Raw genomic sequence first — 20228 nt, 5'->3', positions numbered from 1 at the left:
CTCAGGGGTGAAGAAGATGATAAATACCATTTAGTCTTTTTTTTTTTTTTGCTCTCAAGGAGCTTACAGGCACTTTAGCATCATCCTTGAGTCCATACCCTAATGTTAGGCAGAGGAATGAAGAGAGGAGACCAGAGGGAGGACAAGGAAGAAAGAAAGCATCCATAGTGTAGTACAGAGAGGGCTGCACTGAGTCATGCCATCTGAACTTGAATCCCTTACTACCTGTATGACCTTAGACAGTTACAACTTCCCTGGGCCCAAGTTTCCTCATTTTTAAAATGAGGGAGTTTGGACTAGTGGACTTTTAAGGTCTCTTTCAGCTCTGTCTCTGATTCTAGGAACTGGGGGAAACCACTGACTTCTCTAACCCTCATCTCACTAGCACCCCCGCTCCGTCCCCACCCCCATCCCTTTAGCCCAGGGCCACCTGGTGGCTGTAAAAATAACTGATTTCCTGTCAGCGCTCTACTGTTGCCACTTCCTGGGAGAGAAATCCAAAATAGACCCTGATCCCCTAGGGGCCTGACCATGCCCATGTTTTCGAGCATGTGTTACTTAAGGTGATACTGATTTTCTGAGAGAGACAGAAAGAAAGAGAGAGAGAGGGAAAGAAAGAAGGGAAAAGAGAGGAGAGACCCCATCACCATGCACATCTTACTGTCTCCCAGGAACTGACCACTGCCATCTGTTCCAAGGGATGTCCTACTGCCTGCTCTGGGGCTGACTCAGTCACTGTGCACACCCCATCCTCTCCCTCGATGAGATCATGGTTGTATGCCTCCTGTGAGCTGGGCACCATTTGAGGAGTTGTGGGGGATAATACAAAAGGAAAAGAAAAACATCTGTTCTCTGTGTTTTCCCCTGGTACTAAGGGGTTCTTGCCTCACTAAGTGCAGATTCCAGCCTTTGCCTTTGATGGGGGTGGAGGTGGGGGATCCTCCCAGGTTTAGTAGGACCAGAAAGAAAAAGGGCATCTAAGCAGGAAAAGCTTGTGTGATTGATCCATACTTTCAATTTTTAGAATCTCACTGGTGACTGACTGGGTAAATATACGATAGCGATAACATTTCAGGCATAGAAGTCAATCAGTAAACATTTATTAAGCTCCTACTATGTGCCAGGCATTGCGCTAAGCACAGGTAGACTTGGTGTCTAATAGCCTTGGAGGGATGTGATACATACATATAGTTGACATGCATTAACCTGCCTATCACTTGCATGTCACAGACAGATTTCTAGTTTCCCCATCAAATGCACCTTGTGTCCTTGTGCCAAGTTCATTTCCCCACCTAGAAATTCTACTGGATTGTCTCAGGTTGGGGGTGTTCAGCCTCAGAGGCATTGGGCTATTTTTCTGCCTGGGGCAGAGCTTCACCGTAAGACTGAAGGCAAAGTCTAATACCCTATTTGCAGAACAATCCTTCTTCTGGTCTGGAGGGTGGTATAACTGAGCTGGGGGTTGGTGGTAGGGGAAGGGGAAACACCAAAGGACCTTTGAATGTTATAGCCCTCACCCCAGCGTCAGGGTGACCTTAGGGATTCCCATTAATCCAGGAGTCTGGAAGAACCAAGGGTTTGCCGTTGCTGATAGATGACCCTAGAAATTTGCCTAGGGCCCGCCTTAAGTCTGAAGTAGTGATCTTAGGTTGGGATCAGCTATGCTGGGTGGAAGCCAGTCCATCTCACCCTTCCCACTACGGGTCCTCCAGGGTTTGGGCCCATCATGGGGTTTGAACTGAAATATATAATAACATTTCACTCATTCATCTTCTTGCTCCATTTCCAGTGTCCATCATAGACAAGGCCCTCATCACTCCTTGTCTGCACTAGCATAACATCATCCTAATGGTCTCCCAACCTCTGGTCTGCTCTCCCTCTGATCTACTTTGCACATGCTGTCAGATTTGTCTTCTTAATGCATAGATCCGATCATCTTCAATGACTCCCAGTTGCCTATCACATCCAGACCTCGGGCTTCCATTCAAGCTCTTTATAAACTGTCCCTGATTTAGAGAGTGGTGTAGAGAAAAGGTCGCTGGGTTTGGACTGTGTTCAAATCCTGGCTCTGACTTTGATCTTCTGGGTTTTTGGTTGTCTGAAAACGTGGAAAATATCAGTTGTACTTACGACCTATCTCATAAGGTTATTAAGAATGAGCTTTGTAAACCCTCAAGCACTATAGAAATGAAAGCTATTATTATTAAGAGTGTTCTCTATTCACTACTCCCACAGCTACAATAAAGCCTAGCACAGAACTGGGTCCACATCATATTCCTTTCACCACATCCCAGATTCAAGGAGACCTGACATCCTTTTCCAAGCAGTTAGCTCTTTTGGTCCACTTAGATCCCCAGGTCTTCTTTTACTCAAACAGTCCCGGCCCACTGTCTGGTCCCTAACAAAATCACTCTGCATTTGTCATTTGGGAATTGTACCCTGTTCACTTAAATTTTTTTTTTTACAAACTACTCTCCCCCTCTTCAACATACAATTGAAGAAGATAGTTCAGTTTCATTGCTATTATTACTAGCTGCCTTGAATTCATTATAATTAATCAATAGACTATTCCAATTGATTTCTACATATCTAGGTCTCATTCAAGAGAGATGGGACCTGTTCTAGAGCCCCAGAATGACCCCAGGAAGACCACTTGCGATGTCTTCCCAGACATGGAGGCTGTCAAGCGCTGGTATGTCCCTCTGGATGCTGATCCTTGTCTTCAGACAGAGGTTAGGTGACCACTTGCTGAGGACATCACAGAGGGGCATGAACAGGGCAAGGGGTTGGATCAGATGATTTGATGGGTCCCTTCTAGAGATCTGAGAGGCTCTGGTTCCAGACTGTCCTGGGCCTTCAATACCCCAGTGACATGCTCTTTTCTCTGGCTTGCAGTTGCTCTGTCTAGCCTTGGACAGAAAAGCATCATCGAATAGTGGAAAGAGGACAGGGATCTGAACTGGAGAACCTGGGTTTGAAACTCAGCTCTGCCACCTGACACTTTCAACAAGTGACCTCACTTCTCTGGGAAACCTCAACTATTAAATGGGAGTATACCAAGTTCAGAGGGTGATTGTAAGGAAAATGCTTTGTAAATCACAAAAGATTGGATCAGTACAAGTTAGTGCAGGGAGGGTGTGTCTAGTGAATCCCAGAGGGAGTGAAGAAGAGAGAGCATGCTCACCTAAGCCCTGGACTCTAGCTCTTAAGGCACAAAGTGAAGCAGGGGAGGGGCAGGTCTGGAAACCTTCCCCTGGGGTCTGCCTGCTCTTCAACTCTCAGCATTGGCCAGAAGCTTAATAGCCCCCAAAGCAGAAATCAACAGCCAATGAATAACACTGGAGTCCAGGCCTTGCCTCCTAAAGTTATTAAGAGTTATTAAGTGAGTACTCATTAATGAACTGAGTAGGAGGAAGGGGGGAATCCAAACAAGGGAAGGGAGAACAGACCTGGAAGGGAGAACATTTGGGCTCAATCTCCCAAGGACAATATCACTGAATTTCAAATCTGTAGGGGATGCTCTTAGAGAGCATTTTGTCTAAGCCTTTCATTTTACAGAAGAGGAAACTGAGGTTCAGTGAAGGAAAGTCATTGGTCTACCATTACCCAGGTAGTTAAGTGGCAGAGTTAGGATTTGAATCCAGGTCTCCTGATTCCCAGTATTGAAAGCACGTAGGGACACCTCTTTTATCAGCCTGTCTCCTCTCATTCCTCAACCCATACAGAGTAAGTTAGTACCAACCGGAACATGGATGGGGAAAGGAGGACTGGATCTGAGGCCACAAGACCCCACTGTGAACCCTAACTCTGTTACTTACTAGGCACATGACCAAGCAACTAGGCAAATCATTTAACTGCTCTAAACCTCAGTTTCCTCACCTGTGAAATGGGGACAAGTAATCCTTGCAGCCCCTATTCCCACAAGGCTGTTAAGAAGATTAAATTTGATAAGGAATGTAAAGGTGCTTAGCAGCCTACATCATTAGGGAGCAAGAGATTTGGAGTGACAGGACACTGTCAGCTTATTTATTTCCTGTATGGCCTTGGGCAAATTGCCTCCTTTCTCTGGGTCTTAGTTTCCTCATTTGTAAAATGTTTTTGTGGAAAGTGCCAGATGTTTTGGAACTTAATAAATGCTCGTTGAAATGTAAATGGAAAGAACCACAAAACAAATGAATGCTGTAAAATTAGAAGGCACACATATGACCCCAAAGAAGAGATATGAGAAGATTTTTTTTTCAATCTATTGATCCGTTTTACTTCCCCCACCTTCTTTCTTTCTTTCTTTCTTTCTTTCTTTCTTTCTTTCTTTCTTTCTTTTTTTCTTTTTAATTCTTTGTTCTAAGGGATATCTTTCTGGGGGGAAGGGAAGGAAGGATATAGGGTATATTTTAGGTGATGTAAAACCAAAAAATACTAACAAGAGAAAAAATAAATGCTTATTGAATGAATGAATAAAGGTGTTGGTCTAGAAGACTTCTAAGGTCTGTCCAAATCTAAATCCTGTGATTCCATTCTCCCTTCTCTAGACAAATATATGTGATCACTATTATGGGCAAAGTTTTTCCTACCATATCATGCCATCTTTCACAGTTGCATCTAATACAGCTCCAGGTGACTAGAAGGTAGTGGACCAACTGGGCCCTGAGTTTCCTCACCAACCTGGCCTTGCTACACAGAGAGCTTCTGGGGCAGCATGAACTAGGCCCAAGCTCCCAATGGGGAAAGTTGGGAGTGACCACTTTCCCACTTTCTTTAGTGATTTCATTTCTTGGCTCCTGAGTGTTCCCTCCTCCTCAATCACTGTCACCATCTTCTGTGACTTCAGTGTTCATATTGGGGACCCTTTGAATAGTTATCTGGGTAATGATGATGATGATGATGATGATGATGATGATAATAATAATAATAAAATAACTGACATTTCTACAGAGCTTGAGGATTTCAATTGCTTTGCAGACATTACATCATTTGAGTCTCCTAAGAACCACGTGGTAGATACTGCCAGTATCATTAACCCTGTTTTACAGATGAGGAAGCAGTCCTAAGTTAGGCAAAATGCCCCTAGTCACATAGCTTGGAAGAGTCAGAGGCAGTTTTGTATCTAATGATGTGTGGATTAATTTTGCTGGGTTTTTTCCTCTTCTTCCTCTTTTTTTTTTTTGGTTAAATCTTTGTTATAAGGGATGGGGTGGGGGAAGGTGAGAGGAGAGATATGGGAGAACCTAGGTGATATTAGGTGGAAAAGATATTAATAAAAATCTATTAAAAATAACCAGAAGCAGGATTTGAAGCCAGGTTTAGGCTGATTATAAGTCCATTACTCTTTTTCGTTGTTGTTTTTTGCTTTTTGGTGAGGCAATCAGGGTTAAGTGACTTGCCCAGGGTCACACAGCTAGTAAGTATCAAGTGTCTATGGCTGGATTTGAATTCAGGTCCTCCTGACCCCAAGGCCAGAGCTCTATCTACTGTGCCACCTACCTGCCCCTAAGTCCATTAGTCTATCCACCACACCCTGGCCTCTCAAATCATGAATCCCTTCAACTTCCAAAATCTTCAATTCTATGATTGCGTACAAGAGGAGCTAAGACATCTTGGACTCCCAGCATTACCTCTGAGATCCTGAACTCTGAAATTCCTCACTGAGTCACAATTCCTACCTTTCTATCGCTTTCTTCTTGCTTCTGAGCCTGCTGCTTACCCTCATTATGACCTTCAGTCCCTCAGTCTTTCCCTCTTCTCTCAATTCATCATCCTTGTTCTGACTCGATTGCCCTTCACTTATAGCTTTGAATGCCATTTCAACAAGATAGAGAATGGCCTTCCATTCTCAAATCCCTGACTCCCACCCTATTAAGCCCCAACACTTGATAACTCCTCTGCTCTGACTCTTGAGCCACCCAGTACTATGGGCAGAAGTCACAAAACTGATGGGTTTCATTACAAATTCATACTAATCTGCATTGTTATCACTACATTGAAATCCTTCCTTTAATTTTTGACACCTATCATGCCCCCTCTAAGCAGCTTTCCTTTTTCTTTGAATAGCCAACTTCATCTCTACTCCTTCTCTCTTAGCAAATTCTTTGCCTCCTTCATTGAGGAGACAGCCTATTCCTTATAAGCGTGTCCAGCCCTCCTCCTCCACACCTCAAAACCTCTCTGTGTCTTTCTTTACCTGTCTTCTTCATCTATTCTTTGGTCTCAGAGAATGGGTTGGCTCTCCTTGCCAAAGTTAACCCCTCCGTTTCTGCCCTTAATCTGATCCCCTTCTATCTTCTGTAGGGTCTCACTCTAGCTCACCATCTTTGGTCTTTCCTAAATCTCTATTAGTTTTCTGCCCCTCCCCCGCCCCAATCCAGAAACATGAATAGGTTTCTCCTCACCAAAAAACACACACCTACAAAAAGTCTTGTAGACCTTGTAAGCCTCCTCTTTCTTCCTCTTCTAACTACTGTAATTCTAGAAAGGGTAGCCTACATTCACTATCATACCTTAGTCGCCACTAACCATTCATTCCTCAATCCTCTCATGCCAGTTTCTGACTCCCTCACTTCACTGAAACCTTTTCTGCCCTGTGTCTCTAATGACAACTGCCAAAGCCAGTGGACTTTTCTCAGTCTTCATCTTCCTTGATCATCCTTGCAGATCTGTGAAACTGACCACTTCCTTTCTTGATGCTGTCTTCTCCCCTAGCTTCCACAGCACTCTCTTCCTGGCTCTCCTCCTATCTACCTGACTATTCCTCCTCTGTCCTCTTTGCTGATCTGTCTTTGATGACATAGCATAAAGAGTACCAGATTTTAAGACAACTCCAGAAGACTCACGATGGGAAATGCTATCCACATCCAGAGAAAGAACTATGGAATCTGAATGCAGATGGAAGCATACTATTTGCTCTCCTTTTCCTTTGTTGTTTTGTTTTATTGCTTCATTCTTATGGTTCCTCCCATTAGTTCTAATTGTTCTTTACATCACGACTAATGGGAAAATATGCTTAATATTAATGTATAAGTAGAGCCTATATCAGGTTGCATGCTGTCTGAGGTGGGGAGAGAGAGTGGGAGGGGGAGAAAATTTAAAATGAAAAATCTTATGGAAGTGAATGTTGAAAACTAAAAATAAATAAATCAATTATAAAAAGAAAGAAAGAAAAAAAAGAGTACCAGATTTGAAGTCAGCCCATCTGAGTTCAAATACTGACTCTGCCATTTACTGGTAACTTATGTGATCTTTCCTGATCTATGAAATGAGTTGTTGAGTGAATGACCTTTTAGGGTCTTCCTAGCTCTAAATCCTATGATCCTATGTTAGAGGTAAGTATGGATGTAAGTATGGATGTCCCCCAAGGCTCTGCCCTCAGGCATCTTCCTTCCTTTATGCACACTCTCTCAAATGGCAATTTCATCCATTCATATGGCTTTGATGATCATTTCCATACAGGTGACTCTCATCCATTCAACAAACATTTACTGAATACCTACAATGTTCCAGGCAAAGCTGAAACAGTCCCTGCTCTCAAGAAGCTTACACTGTACTGAAGGGATATATACCCAGACAAATAAATACAAATCACAAAGAAAGTATTAATGGGGAATGTGGGATAGAACTACCTGGGGAATGAGGAAGTGTCTAGTGTCAGAGGCGGTACTTGAGCTGAAGGGAGCTTGAAGAGAGCTGGGGATCCCAAAAGAAATATGTGGAGGGAGACCATTCCAGGTATGCAAGGCAAGGTATAGCCCGTGCAAAGGCATGGATGGGGGAGATGTAGGAGAAAAGGCATTTTGGGGATGGAACACAGAACGTATGAGGGAGAATAATGGGAAATCACTCCAGAAAAACAGGTTGGATTCAGATTGCAGAGGTCTTTAAATCTCAGTCTGTATTTTAGCTCAATGGCAAAAGGAAGTCACTGAAGCTTCTTGAGAAGGTAGGGCACGACACAGTCAGACTTATGTCTTATTAATATTCATTTGGCAGCTGTATGCCAAATTGATATATCCAGCCCCAATCCCTCCCCCAAGTGCCTGCTCCACATTTCCTACTGCCTTCTGCATACCTTCACCTGGAGGTCCTGCCAATTCCTCACACTTAACATGTCTAAGCCAGAATTCATTATATTTCTACAAAAACCTCCTTACTCTAACTTTCCAATTACTGTTGACAACACCACCAGTTTTCTGTCCCTTGGACTTGAAATGTCTTTGACTCTTCTCTGTCCTGCACTACCCACATCTGGTCAGCCACCTCAGCTTTCTGATTGTGCCTCTATGATCTTTTGAAACCATCCTCTCTTCTTCACTTGACCTGCTGCTACCCTATTTTCTCTATAATGCCAGGCCCTCATTATCTCTGGTCTAGAAAAGTGATTTAGCTTCCTAAGCGATACCTGCTTTCCAGCTTCTCCCCTCTCTGATTCATCCTTCACATAACTATATTGTATTTCATCTTGGTATCCTCAGTACCTGGCACATCTTAGGAGGACCTAAGTCATGCTTGACCTCAGATTGGAACAAAGGCCTTTCTGCACAGTCCCTGGGATTCAGTATCAATTGCTCCCTTTCCTACCTTTCTACTTGACCTTATTTCACAGCTTTACTGTCAAAGATAGGTGATCTTGACCCTTTTGTTGCCCAGGTTTCTCCATCTAAGGTTCTACTGGATTTTCTTTGGAGAGAATCTCAAGGATGGATTACTGGGCTAGGTAGAAGACTTTATGTGGGATCTTGGCTCTTCACTAGGTATGACCAGGAGCAGGTCACAACCTATTTGAGCCTCTGTTATCAAATCTGTCAAATTGGGAGAACATTACCTTTATGGGAAAGTGCTTTAGAAAGCATAAGGTACGAGGCAAACATAAAACATTAGCATTGTAGACAGAAACTGCTGTACCTAGAGTCAGGAAAACCTAGATTCAAATCCTGCCTTTGATCTATTAGTGTGGTGTTCCTAGGCAAAACATTTAACTTCATGTGCCTGAAGCAACATCCTAGCATTTACTGTCCAGGGTCTCTTCCAATTGTAAGTTTTTAGGGAGCTTTGGTACAACTACTAAATCATAAACAGGTCACAATCCATACTGGTGAAGGGAATTCCCACACCAGGATTTCTCCTCCATTTTCCTGAAATATCCCAAATGGCCCCCTTCTTTATGATTAATGGCAAAAAAAAAAAATCAACAGCTCTCTAGTCTCTCTGCCAGGAAGCAGGTGAGATGGCCTTGGCTGAAGAGGGATGCTGGAAGCTCCAGATAGCTGATTTTGACTCCAGCCTTCTTTCTAGTATTTTTTTGCCTTTGCCTCAGGTAGACCTTAGACCCTGAAGCATCACACTCACTGATCCCACCCCAGATGTGCCCTCATTGCCACTCATCTGGACTTCAAAGTCTTCTAAGAAGCCACTCCACCTCTAGTTCTTCCTACATACCACTGACAAACTTTTCTTCCTTATGTCTGGCTCTGATATATCACCCCTCTGCTCAAATCCCCTGACTGCCTCCTCTCACCCATGAAGGACCAAAGCCTTCTTTCATCTGGCTCCAACCTACTTTTCTGGCCATATTTCACACTATTCACCATCACAAACTCTAGGCTTAGCCATGGTGGACTATTTACCATCTTCCTGTGTGCTTCTCTGACCCTAAGCCTTTGCTGGCAAGATTTACTGTTCCCGGAATGACTCCGATGGCCCATCTCTACCTGCTAAATTTCTTCTCATCTTTCAAACTCTGGTTAAAATATCACCTTGTCTCTGAATCAGTAAGGATCCTGCTTCATTCACGATGTCTTCAAATAACACTTCCTTGCCCCTCTCTTACTCACTTATTATGTATCCTACTTCATAGCTGTGTGAACATAAGCAAATGGCCTACATTGTTACCCCATCTGCACCTGGGCTTTAACCCTGTAACAATAAAGGCATGAATTTAATAAGAAGACATGGTGTTTCATAGCTATAGTTATCTGCGTACATATTAAATCCCTTTAGTAGACTAGGCTCCAGGGGGTGGAGACTTGGTCTTATCTAAGCTCTGGATCTCTGCATTGGGACACAGTAGGAGCTTAATAACTGTTTATTTACATTTTAAAAAATATGTCATTTATATTCAATGGGTCCCCAACTCCAACCCATATTGTTTTTTTCAAGTCCCTCCTCTTGATTCGACAGCATGTGACACTGGTGGCCAAGTCTTTTTTCTTGGATATTCCCTTGGTTTTCGAGTCACTGTTCTCCCTTAGTTCTACTCTGATTTGTCTGCTCCTTCTTAGCCTCATCATCCATGCAACACAAACAATATACCAACTGAGGCTCTCTTCTTTTCTCTCTCTCTCTCTCTCTCTCTCTCTCTTTTGGTAAGGCCATTGGGGTTAAGTGACTTGCCTAGAGTCACACAGCTACTAAGTATCATGTGTCTGAGGCTGGATTTGAACTCAGGCCTTCCTGACTCCAGGGCCAGAGCTCTTTCCATTTTTTTTTCTTTATATCCTCTCTTGCCTTGATTATCTCTATGTAATAATAATAACAGTTGGCATTTATATAGTGCGTTGAGGTTTGCAAAGTGCTTTTCATATATTATTTCATTATATCCTCATAAAAGCCTTAAAAGGTAAATGTTATTACTATTCTCTTTTTATAGAAAAGGAAACTGAGACTCGGGAGACTGAGACCTTCCAGATTCCAAGTCCAGTGCTCTCTCTATGGCACCTAGCTGTCTCTATGACATCTATGTATATGACTTTCAGATCTATACATCTAGACCTAGTTTCTCTCCTGAAGCTCTAGTTTCATTGTTCATAGTATCCTGTTAGGACATCTCCAAATGGATAATGAAAATAAAACTCGTATTTCCTCCTATATCCATCCCTCCTCCAAACGTGCTCATTTCTGTTTTGAGCCCCCTCATTTTCCTAGTCATGCAGGTTTGCAACTCTGGAGTCACTCTTAACTCCTCTCTCTCCTTTAACTCCCCCCCAGCCTGATCTAATCAATTGCCAAGTCTTGGGTTCTGCCTCTCTCACATCCGTTCTCTTCTCTCCACTCACATGGTCACTACCTAGATTTGTCCCACATCACTCCTTGCCTGGATGATTGCCATCAGCTTCCTAATTGGATTCCCCACTTTCAGGCTCTCCCTTCTCTAATCTATACTCTCCGCATCTGACAGAAGAATCTTCCTGTAGCACAGATTGGACCATTCTGTTCCCTACTCAAGGACCTTAGAATAAAATATCAAATCCTTAGCTCGGCCCTTTACAATCTGGCTCCAGGACACGATTTCAGGCTTCTTCATACACTCTACATTCTAGCCACTCTGGCCCACTTACTGTTCCCGGAGCTCCTCATTCCATTTCTCACCTCCTTGGCTTCCCTCAAGGTTTAGCTCCTGTGTTGCTTCCTATGGGAAGCCTTTCCTGATCTCTCTGGCAGTTGGGTTCTCTCTCCTCTTCAGTGATCAGGTATGTTTACACTTTGTGTCCCTCAGTAGAAAACAAGATCCTTAGGGTCAGCGACTGTTTTCTTTCGTCATTGTTTCCTCAGAATCTAGCACAGTGCCTCACATGTAAGCCATTCATTAAGTGACTGTTGGATGACACTGTACTCTAAGAATATACAAAGACTCATCATTCTGTCTGTCTGTCCGTTCTCATCTCACACAGAATATCAGAACTGGAAGGTTTCTTAGAGGTCATCTAGTCCAACTCCGTCTTACAGATGAAGAAATCGATGATCATGGAAGTGACCTTCCCAGGGCCACTAGCCAAGAATTTTGGTCTCCTCACTGCTGACTTATGGCTCTTTCTGCTGGCTCTAACTTCATATTCTAATAGGTATATTGAGTGGAATAAACAGTACCTGAAAAAGTTAACAAAGGCTGGAAATTCACATGTGTCGCAGACTAGCTGGGGTTTGGAGAAATCCAGGCTAACACTTGGCCCCTTAGGATAAAAAAAAAAATCTCAAGATAATTCTATTTTAGAAATAACTGCTAAGGGGGAAAAGTGGATAAGCACACATTTACGTCCATTTACTCAAAACACATACAGCTTTCTCACATGTATACAACATACACACACTTCCTTCCCCCCTTCCTTCATTATGCCCCCAATCAAACTAATGATTGTATGAATGACCCCAGGGCTGGGAGATAGGACACCTGGGTTCTGATTTCCTACTAATTAGCCACAATCCTCCTCTGCCCAGATTGATGTGGAGATTGGAGCATGTATATGAAAAACAACTTTGTAAACCTTAAAATGCCATATAAATGGCAGTTATTTTAAAATTATTACATTGAAAGGGTTAGACTAGATGATCTCTAAAGTCTTATCCAATTATAAAGTTTTGAGAGCGTAAGAGTTCTAAATATGTTCAACTTTTCGGGGGGGGGGCGGTATTCAAATATCTAGTTCCTGGCTTCAAGGAGCTTATACTATTTAGATGGAGAGTTAAAATATGCATACAGGAAAAATTACTAACACAAATTAATAAATGAATCAAATGAGTATGGCTGACAAGTACTAGATGAGGGAGAGCTCATTTTGAGCTGGAGTAATCAAGGAAGGCTTCATGGAAGAGATAGAATTTGAGTTGCCTCTTGAAGGAGGGAAATAATTCCGAGAGGAAGGGTTAAGACATTCCAGAGAAAATCTTTAACCAGAAGAGAAGTCAGGTAAGGGCATGATGTAGTCAGGGGGACAGAGAGGGAGCTGGCTTTGGCTGGACTATGAGGTCAAATGTACTGGGAGGCAAGATAACATGGTGCCAGATTCTAGAAGACTTTGAATGCCAAGCTAAAGAGTTTATACTTTATCCTGTAGGCCATGGGGAGTCACTGAAGTACTCTGAACTGGGACTGTCTTATTTCTTCCACCCTATGAAAGAATTGTCCAGGGCTCCTCTCTCTTAGCTTGTCCTCTGAGGAATTTAGGCCTTCCAGGCCCAGAGACATCAGTCATTGGAAGACTGGAGCTGTCATGAACTCATTGGGAACAACACACAGAAGACTAAGGGACCATATTCACTGATACACAGAGGCACACCCAGGGAACTCAGGGGCCTCCAGAGCAGAATAACTAGAGGGAGAAAATGCTAACACTGGGGATTCATAGACTTTCTTCACATAGGTTCCTCCTTTATCCTTCTCCTACTTCCCAGATTATCTGTGTTGTTGTCTCAGGTTCACAAATGGAGAGGTACAAGCCCAAAGTGGTTTAGTTGCCCAAGATCACACAGTAAATAGAGCCCTGGTATCACAGCTGAAACGGAAATGGCAATAATCCTTGGATCAGGAGAGGATGCTACCTGTCAAAAAGTCCCTCTGAGAAAAGATTCGAGTGGGTTCATATAGACTCTCTTTATAACTTCCACCCCTCCACCCCCCCATTCCCACTTCCTAAGGCTTTTGGGAAAGAGGGTCAGATACCTCCTCAAGCTAGCCAAGCCATAGCACCCATGGAAAAATACAGTAGTCCACTGAGCAATTCTTGACAGGAATCATAGCTTTGGAAGATATCTTATAGAACACAGAATGTTAAGAGCTAGAATGAAGTAATGTAGGGAAAGTGAGAAGGGGAAGTTTTTTGTCCCAGGTCATAAGGAATAATGGACAATAGAAGTCAGGAGACTTAATTTCTAGTTCCAACTCTGTGTGATCCTATGTGATCATCAGATAGAATTTGGACGTCTACCATGTACAAGGTGTTGCCTCTGTGGGCCTCATTTTTTTATCTGTAAAGTGAAGACAGTGATATCTCACTGGGGTATGAGATTCAAATGGAAGAATAAATGTTCAAGTGTAGACAGAAATACAAAGCGAGGTCTCATCAAAGATATGGGAAGCAGCTTGGTGCAGTGATGGAAAGAAGGCTGAATCTGGAGTTGGTTTGAATCTTAGCTTTGATGCTAATTATCTGGGTGACCTTGGGCAAATGACTTCTCTCTGAGCATCATGTATAAAGTGAGAAGGTTGGATTAGATGAACCCTAAGGCCCTTTCCAGTCCTTAATCTATGTTCCTAGCACCATTCTGGAAACATTGTTCTCTCGGGACACTCTGATCTCAGGTGCAACTATACCCATCCTTATCGCCATTACAGGATGAGGTTAACTGTGAGGCCACCAGCCTAATAAAGCAGAAAAACCTATTCCTTTAAGGCCAGCACTCTGTTTCCCCCTTAGTTTTACATAACATATAGAAGGGGTTGGAGTTGGCAGTTGGGAAAGAGTCACTAGATGTTTATTTCCATTTAAATAGAAAACTTCCAGGGACCCAGGGTTCTCAGGACCGTTCTTATCCTGTCATGAATCCTCTCTCCCTCTCAAGAAGGGTGGAACATTAAAAGAGGCCATCTGAGCCCCAGGTTGGAAGGAATATACATGAAACCATTGAGGCTTAGGAAGAATCCGAGCTTCCCTCCTCCTCCAAAACAAAACAAAACAAAACATCCCCCCCCTCAAACCCCACACTCATTGGGGGAAAGAGCAATGTACCCAGAACTGAAATAGCTTAGGGCATTCAGATAACTTCTTTCTTTTATCTCTGCAAAGGAAGGAATCACTATACCATTTACATCTTATTGGATGAGCCTTTCTAGGAAAGTAAACACGGTGGAAAAGCAGAGGTCTTTGGGATTGGATGGTTGGACTGGGGAGTGGGAAGGGGGGGATCCCAGGAAAGGCTCTCTTAGAATTTCCTGAACAAAGCTTCCTAGTACACTCACAGAGCTAACAGGCTAGATGCTCCATTGTTCTTGCAGATCAAATGAGGGCATGGATTTCCGGGAGTCTATCTGTCCTTCCCAAAGGGCAGCACCCATGAAACTGAATAGTCCAAAAGGACAGCTCCACCATCGAACCGAAGCCTCGAGAGCTGGGGATCGGTAGAACTCCAGGCAGTTCCCTTTTTGAGAACAATACCTTATTAAAGCATTTCATCTCATTTGCCTCTCACAACTCGGTGATGTCCGAAGTTCAAGCATATGGTCCAATTATTATGTCTCTATCACGGGTGAGGAAACTGAGGTAAAGTGTCTTGCCCAGGGTCACATAGCTAACATGTGACAGGACCTAGATTGGAAGCCGGGTCTCCTGCCTCCCAGTAAGGTGTTCTTTTCACTACACAACCCACCCTCCAACATCTCTTTTTACAGGGTGGATCTGGTTCTGCTCCCCACCCCCAAGCCGGGGTCAGCACAGCAGGAGCTCAAAGAAGACAAGGGGGGGAGGCCAGAAAAGGGGTATCGAGAGGAAGCTCCTCCCTCTTCCCCCTTCTTTCTGCAGGATTTGAAGCGTCCCCGAAGGAGGGGGGGATCCCCCCCATCATCTCTCCTTCCAGCCCTCTCCCCAGCACAGTGTGTGCCCCCTCCCGCGGCGAAGAAAGAGGGAGCGGGCAGGAACCTTGGCCGAGCAAGGATAAGGGGAGCCAGAGGGGAGGAGGGGGCGGCGGCTGCTGGGTTGAGCTGAGACACAAAGAGATGTCCTTCAACCGAGTCCAGGCTGCCTGGTGATGCAAGGAAGAGAAAGGGGAGAGGGACAGGGAGAAAGAGGGGAGGGTGACAAAAGCTGGGGCAAGGTGACAACCCCTTCCACTTCCCCATCACCCCCTCTCGCTCACCTGCGGGCTGCTCAACCAGGAGCCCTAGGGAGGGGGGTTCCTCCCTACTCCCCGCCCAAAGTGCTCTATGGGCAGGTGCGTCCCCCGGGGAGGGGGCGCGGTGGTTGCCCTTTCCCCCCCTTCCCCGCTACCCCAGGGGAGGGGGGGACACAATGGCCTCGGGGGAAGGGGGGACCAGGTAGCGTGGGGCGGGGGCGCGGGCGCATCTTACCTGAGCAGAAGCTGCAGAAAGCGGCGCCGAACGGTGGAACGGTCCCGGGCGCCAAGCCTTCAGCCCCGGCCCGTGCCAGACCGCCGGTCGGCTGAGGTCCGGGGTCCGGCGTTCGGGTCCGGGGCTGGGAGGCAGGATCTCAGGGCGCCTCGGCCATTTGCGCCGGGTTCTGGCTGGGGAGGGGGCGCGCTGGGGCTGGCTCTGTGCCCTGGCCCCCGGAGAGCTGGAGGGTCCGGGCGCAGATCTCCGGGAGCTGGGGGCAGCGGCGGCTCCTTAAATGCGCGCCACAGGGAGGAGGAGGAGTAGGAGAACGAGGAGGTCAGGGGCTGGGTGCCCCTTCGGCTTCCCCTCGGCCGAGCGGGGCTCCCCAGCGGGGTGGCCCCGCTGCCCGAGCTGCCCAGGTTGGCCCCAACCGCTCAGTTCCATCCCAGCATCGCCCGGCCCCGGGCGGGGCTACCTCGGCCCCAGCCCGGCCCCGGCCGCCCCGCCCCACCGCACACCTGCCCGGCGCTCTGGGGAAGCTCAGGTCCGGACGCGAGCCCGACAGCCCTTCCCTTTCACCGCCCAGGGGCAAAGATTCTCCCCTCTCTTGGTCTGCCTGGGCGCCCTCCGCGCCTGGCCTCCCTGCAGCCGCCTCCCACCCTCCCAGCCTGCCCGCCCGCCTGCCTGCCCGCCCGCCTGCCTGCCTGCCGCCTGTCTCCACCTCTCGGGTGCGCCAGCAGCCTGCTGGGTCCTAGAGACCGTTCTTCCCCTCCCTTCCCCCCAACACAAACACACCTTTTACCCCACACGGTTTCTAGGTCAAAGCCCAAGGGGGCTAGTAGTAACGAGGTTAGTACCAGTCTTGAATCATAGAACCCTAGAAAGGTCATATGGTCCATCCTTTTGTCTCTTTGTGTGTCCAAGCTACCTCAGCTAAGAAACCTTGAAAAGGGAGTCGTCAAGCTGTTGAGGGAGGGTGGTTAAAACTCCTCTCCCAGGACCCTCACCCAAAACATTTCCCCAGGCTGCTGTTGATGGCGATGAGCCAAGGGATAAGGGCAACCCCTATATCTTTGGAGGGTCTTCGAGACCAGGATACCACTGGAAAGGGTTGCTGCCAGAGAACAATGTGGATGAACTGGGTTAATTGGAACTGGGCTGAAGCGAAGACAGCCAGCTGCCCCCAAAGCCCAGATTCTAGGCCCCACAGGAATCTGTGCAGGGAGAAGACAGCTCTGAGCTAAGACTGCTTCTGAACCAATTCGAAGGGGTGGAGGTGGGGGCAGCAGTGAGGACACAGCCCCTCTCTGCAATGCAAAGGCTACGGCTTTGTCCCCCTGGTCTATAAGCATTACTGTCTTTAGCAAAGTGCACTATTTATGCGACCTTGGATAAGTCATTAGACCTCTTTGGGTATCCCTTTCCCATCTGTAAAATGAAGGAGGTGGACAAGAAGTGGACTAAGATCCCTTCCTGCTCGAAATCCTATATTCCTATATCAGAGCTATAGAAGGTACCTCAGCAATGATCTCATCCAAAACTGTTATTTTACAAATGAGGAAACTGAGACCCACATAAGTTAATACCTGTAGTGTATTTTCTAAAGTCTCTTCTAGCTGTTATTTTATGAGGGGAGAGGAGTGGGGGGGGGAATGGAAAGAGAACCAGAAAACTGAAGCCTTCCCACAGCAGTAGGAATATTAGACAGACCTCTGGCTCAAGGTCTTTTGGAGTATGCCCTGTGTCTCCAGCAGGCCATTTCTCCCCAGGACCAGAGGAGGTAGGCACCTGGGTGGTGTGATTAAGGGCCCTGAGAAAGGACTTCTGTCCAAAAATATCTTCCCCATCCACCTGTCACAGTGCCTGAAATCCCATTAGCTACTCCCTTGGATTCAACCAAAGAAGGGCTCACTTAAATTGCAAATGTGTTTGCACTGGGGAGGGTGACAGTAAGTAGTCTGGTAGCAGAAAGAACACTGACTGGCCCAGCAGTCAGAAAACCTCCCTTTTAGCCCCAGCTCTGTCACTAATTATCAGTTTGACTTAGGGAAAGTCGCTTAACCTCTATGGGGCTCAGCTCTGTGGTTGGTGAAACGAGGTTTGGACTAGATCAGGGACTCTTAACTTTTTTGGTGTTGTGGACACCTCTGGTAGTCTGGTGGAGTCTATGGACCCTTGGTCAGAAAAATGTCTTTAAAGCATATAATGAAACACATAGGATTGTGAAGGAAACCAAATATATTGAGACAGTTATCAAAATATTAAAAGTTCTAAGTTTACATGCCCTCTGAAATCTATACACAGACCCCAATCCTCCAACCCTAGGTGGAGAACACTTAGACTAGATGATCTCTGTTTTACATGCATTATCTTATTTTACTCACATAAGAACCTTTCATGATAGGTGCTATTATCGCCATTTTGTAGATGAGGCTAAGGGTCACACGCCTAGTTTGTATTTCATGATAGGTGCTATTATCCCCATTTTGTAGATGAGGCTAAGGGTCACACGCCTAGTTTGTATTAAAGCAGACTTTGGAGCCAGGTCTTTATGACTACAAGTCCAGAATGCTGTTCACTAAGCTACACTGTTTTCATCTCCTTATCTCAGTTACCTCTTCTTACAATGAGGGGTTTAGACTGGTTGATCTCTGAGGTTGCTTGTGGGGCTGCCACTCTGAGTCCGCGAGCTACTCGTTTTCTCTTCTCAAATCTCAAAGTTGACTTCTTTCTCTTCACTTTCTCCAGGCAGTTTTTTTTTCTTTTTGGTGAGACAATTGGGGTTAAGTGACTTGCCCAGGGTCATACAGCTAGTAAATTCCAAGTATCAGAGGTGGGATTTGAACTCAGTTCCTCCTGATTCCAAGGCCGCAGGTCTATCCACCCACCTAGCTGCCCCTATCTCCAGGCAGTTCTGAGATTCAAAGTGTCACCTTGGCCTGAAACACAATTGGGCCAATTCCTATGGGTTGTAATTGGAAGTGGAATTAGAACTGGAAAGTACCTTAGAGATCAGATCCTATCCCATTCCAACACTTTTGTTTTATGGATGAGGAGCCTGTCCAGAAGAAGTGACCTGCCCTGAATCATAGAGCTGGTAAGTTAAGGGAATTTGGGATTAGAACCTAGTAGAACCTAGAAACTAGATTGTCTTACTCCCTAAAAAGCACTTTTCTTATGTCCGAAAGGAGAAAGATGACAGCAGGAAGGGACACAGCTCAACCTGCCTGTCTTGGAGATCATGGGCTAAGTACTGACTCTGTCTCCTTCAGCATTCAAGTCCCTGCCCTGCCCCCTCCCTCCAGGGCTCTAGTCTTATCCCTTTCTTCCCCATTCTTTCCTCCACACTACTCAAGGTGCAGAGAAGTTAGGTTGAACTCAGGGTGTTGTACGCCGCCCTCTGAGGGAGCCAGCCCCATCTTGGAGGGCAGAATGAGACTCCAGTCAGAAGGTTAAGACATCACATGACAGCCCTAGATGCCTGTAGATGGAGATCAAGGGGGTGTGGTGTTCCTTGGAGCTGACCAGGCAGCTTATAATACTACAGACCTAACCTGCCCCCCCGGCGTTTTTTCTCTTAAACTGCCTCCCCAGTCATTTCTTTTCTCTCCTTTGCCCTTTTCTTTACTGCCAGGATCTTCCCACTCCATGGGACCCCAAGGCAGTATCAGGAGATTCCCAACTACAATTCCTCCCTAGAGTTTGCTAGTAACCCTAGCATGGAGAGAATCCTGAGCCCCACCCACAACTTTGCTGTGACCTAATTGGAGTTTAGACAGGCTCCAACAGGTCCAAGGGGCCTGTATCCTAATATCCCCTAGCCCACCCACTGTAGAGTCAGTGCCCCTACCCTAGAGCAGGCAGTGAGGTTCTTATGGGCAAAGGCTCAGCCCCGGGAGCAGGAGCAGGAGGACAATGCTGGCATGGGGAAAGTCAGTTATCAGGGAAACAGAGAAGGAGCTAGGGGGTCAGGGACAGGAGGTCTGAGTGCTGCCAATGAGTGTTTCCTGAAGTGGGAAAGGAGGGGAGCATCTTCTTTGGACCTCTTCCTATCTTCACTTCCTGAGATTATCTTTACTGGTTTTGAGGAAAGATGCTACATCTTAAATTTTGACAAGTCTCCCAAGCTCAGCCTTTTCAATAGGCCATAGTTCCTTGTAATTGTTCAGTTGTTTCAGTCATATCCTACTCTTTTTTTTTTTTGGCTAGGCAATGGGGTTAAGTGACTTGCCCAGGCTCACAGAACTAATGAGTGTTATGTATCTGAGGCCAGATTTGAACTCAGGTCCTCCTGACTCCAGGGCCAGTGGTCTATCCATTGCACCACCTACCTGCCCCTCATATCCTACTCTTCATGACCCCATTTGGGGTTTTCTACCCTTATATATAGTCTTTCTGACTATAGGGCCCCATTTCTTCCTCA

The 20228-nt window shown here is 45.8% G+C and overlaps 1 protein-coding gene across 2 annotated transcripts in view; it reads right to left on the bottom strand.

The window, feature by feature from the left end:
• The window catches only part of SBK1 (SH3 domain binding kinase 1), a 122727-nt gene that overhangs the window by 41107 nt on the left and 61392 nt on the right, over positions 1–20228 (bottom strand). Inside the window, exon 1 of one of the 2 annotated variants that reach the window (XM_021006696.2) lies at positions 15824–16458. The exons of the other annotated variant lie outside the window; for it this stretch is intronic. The gene's annotated coding sequence lies outside the window, so the exon portion shown is untranslated. Of the gene's footprint in view, positions 1–15823; positions 16459–20228 lie in introns of those variants that run through there. 2 annotated transcript variants of the gene reach the window in all.

Source organism: Phascolarctos cinereus, unplaced genomic scaffold (genome assembly GCF_003287225.1).
Source record: "Phascolarctos cinereus isolate Bilbo 61053 unplaced genomic scaffold, phaCin_HiC Scaffold_4;HRSCAF=312, whole genome shotgun sequence".
NCBI classification, from domain to species: domain Eukaryota; kingdom Metazoa; phylum Chordata; class Mammalia; order Diprotodontia; family Phascolarctidae; genus Phascolarctos; species Phascolarctos cinereus.
Note: the sequence above shows the minus strand (reverse complement) of the source record. Positions and strands in the feature narration are given on the sequence as shown.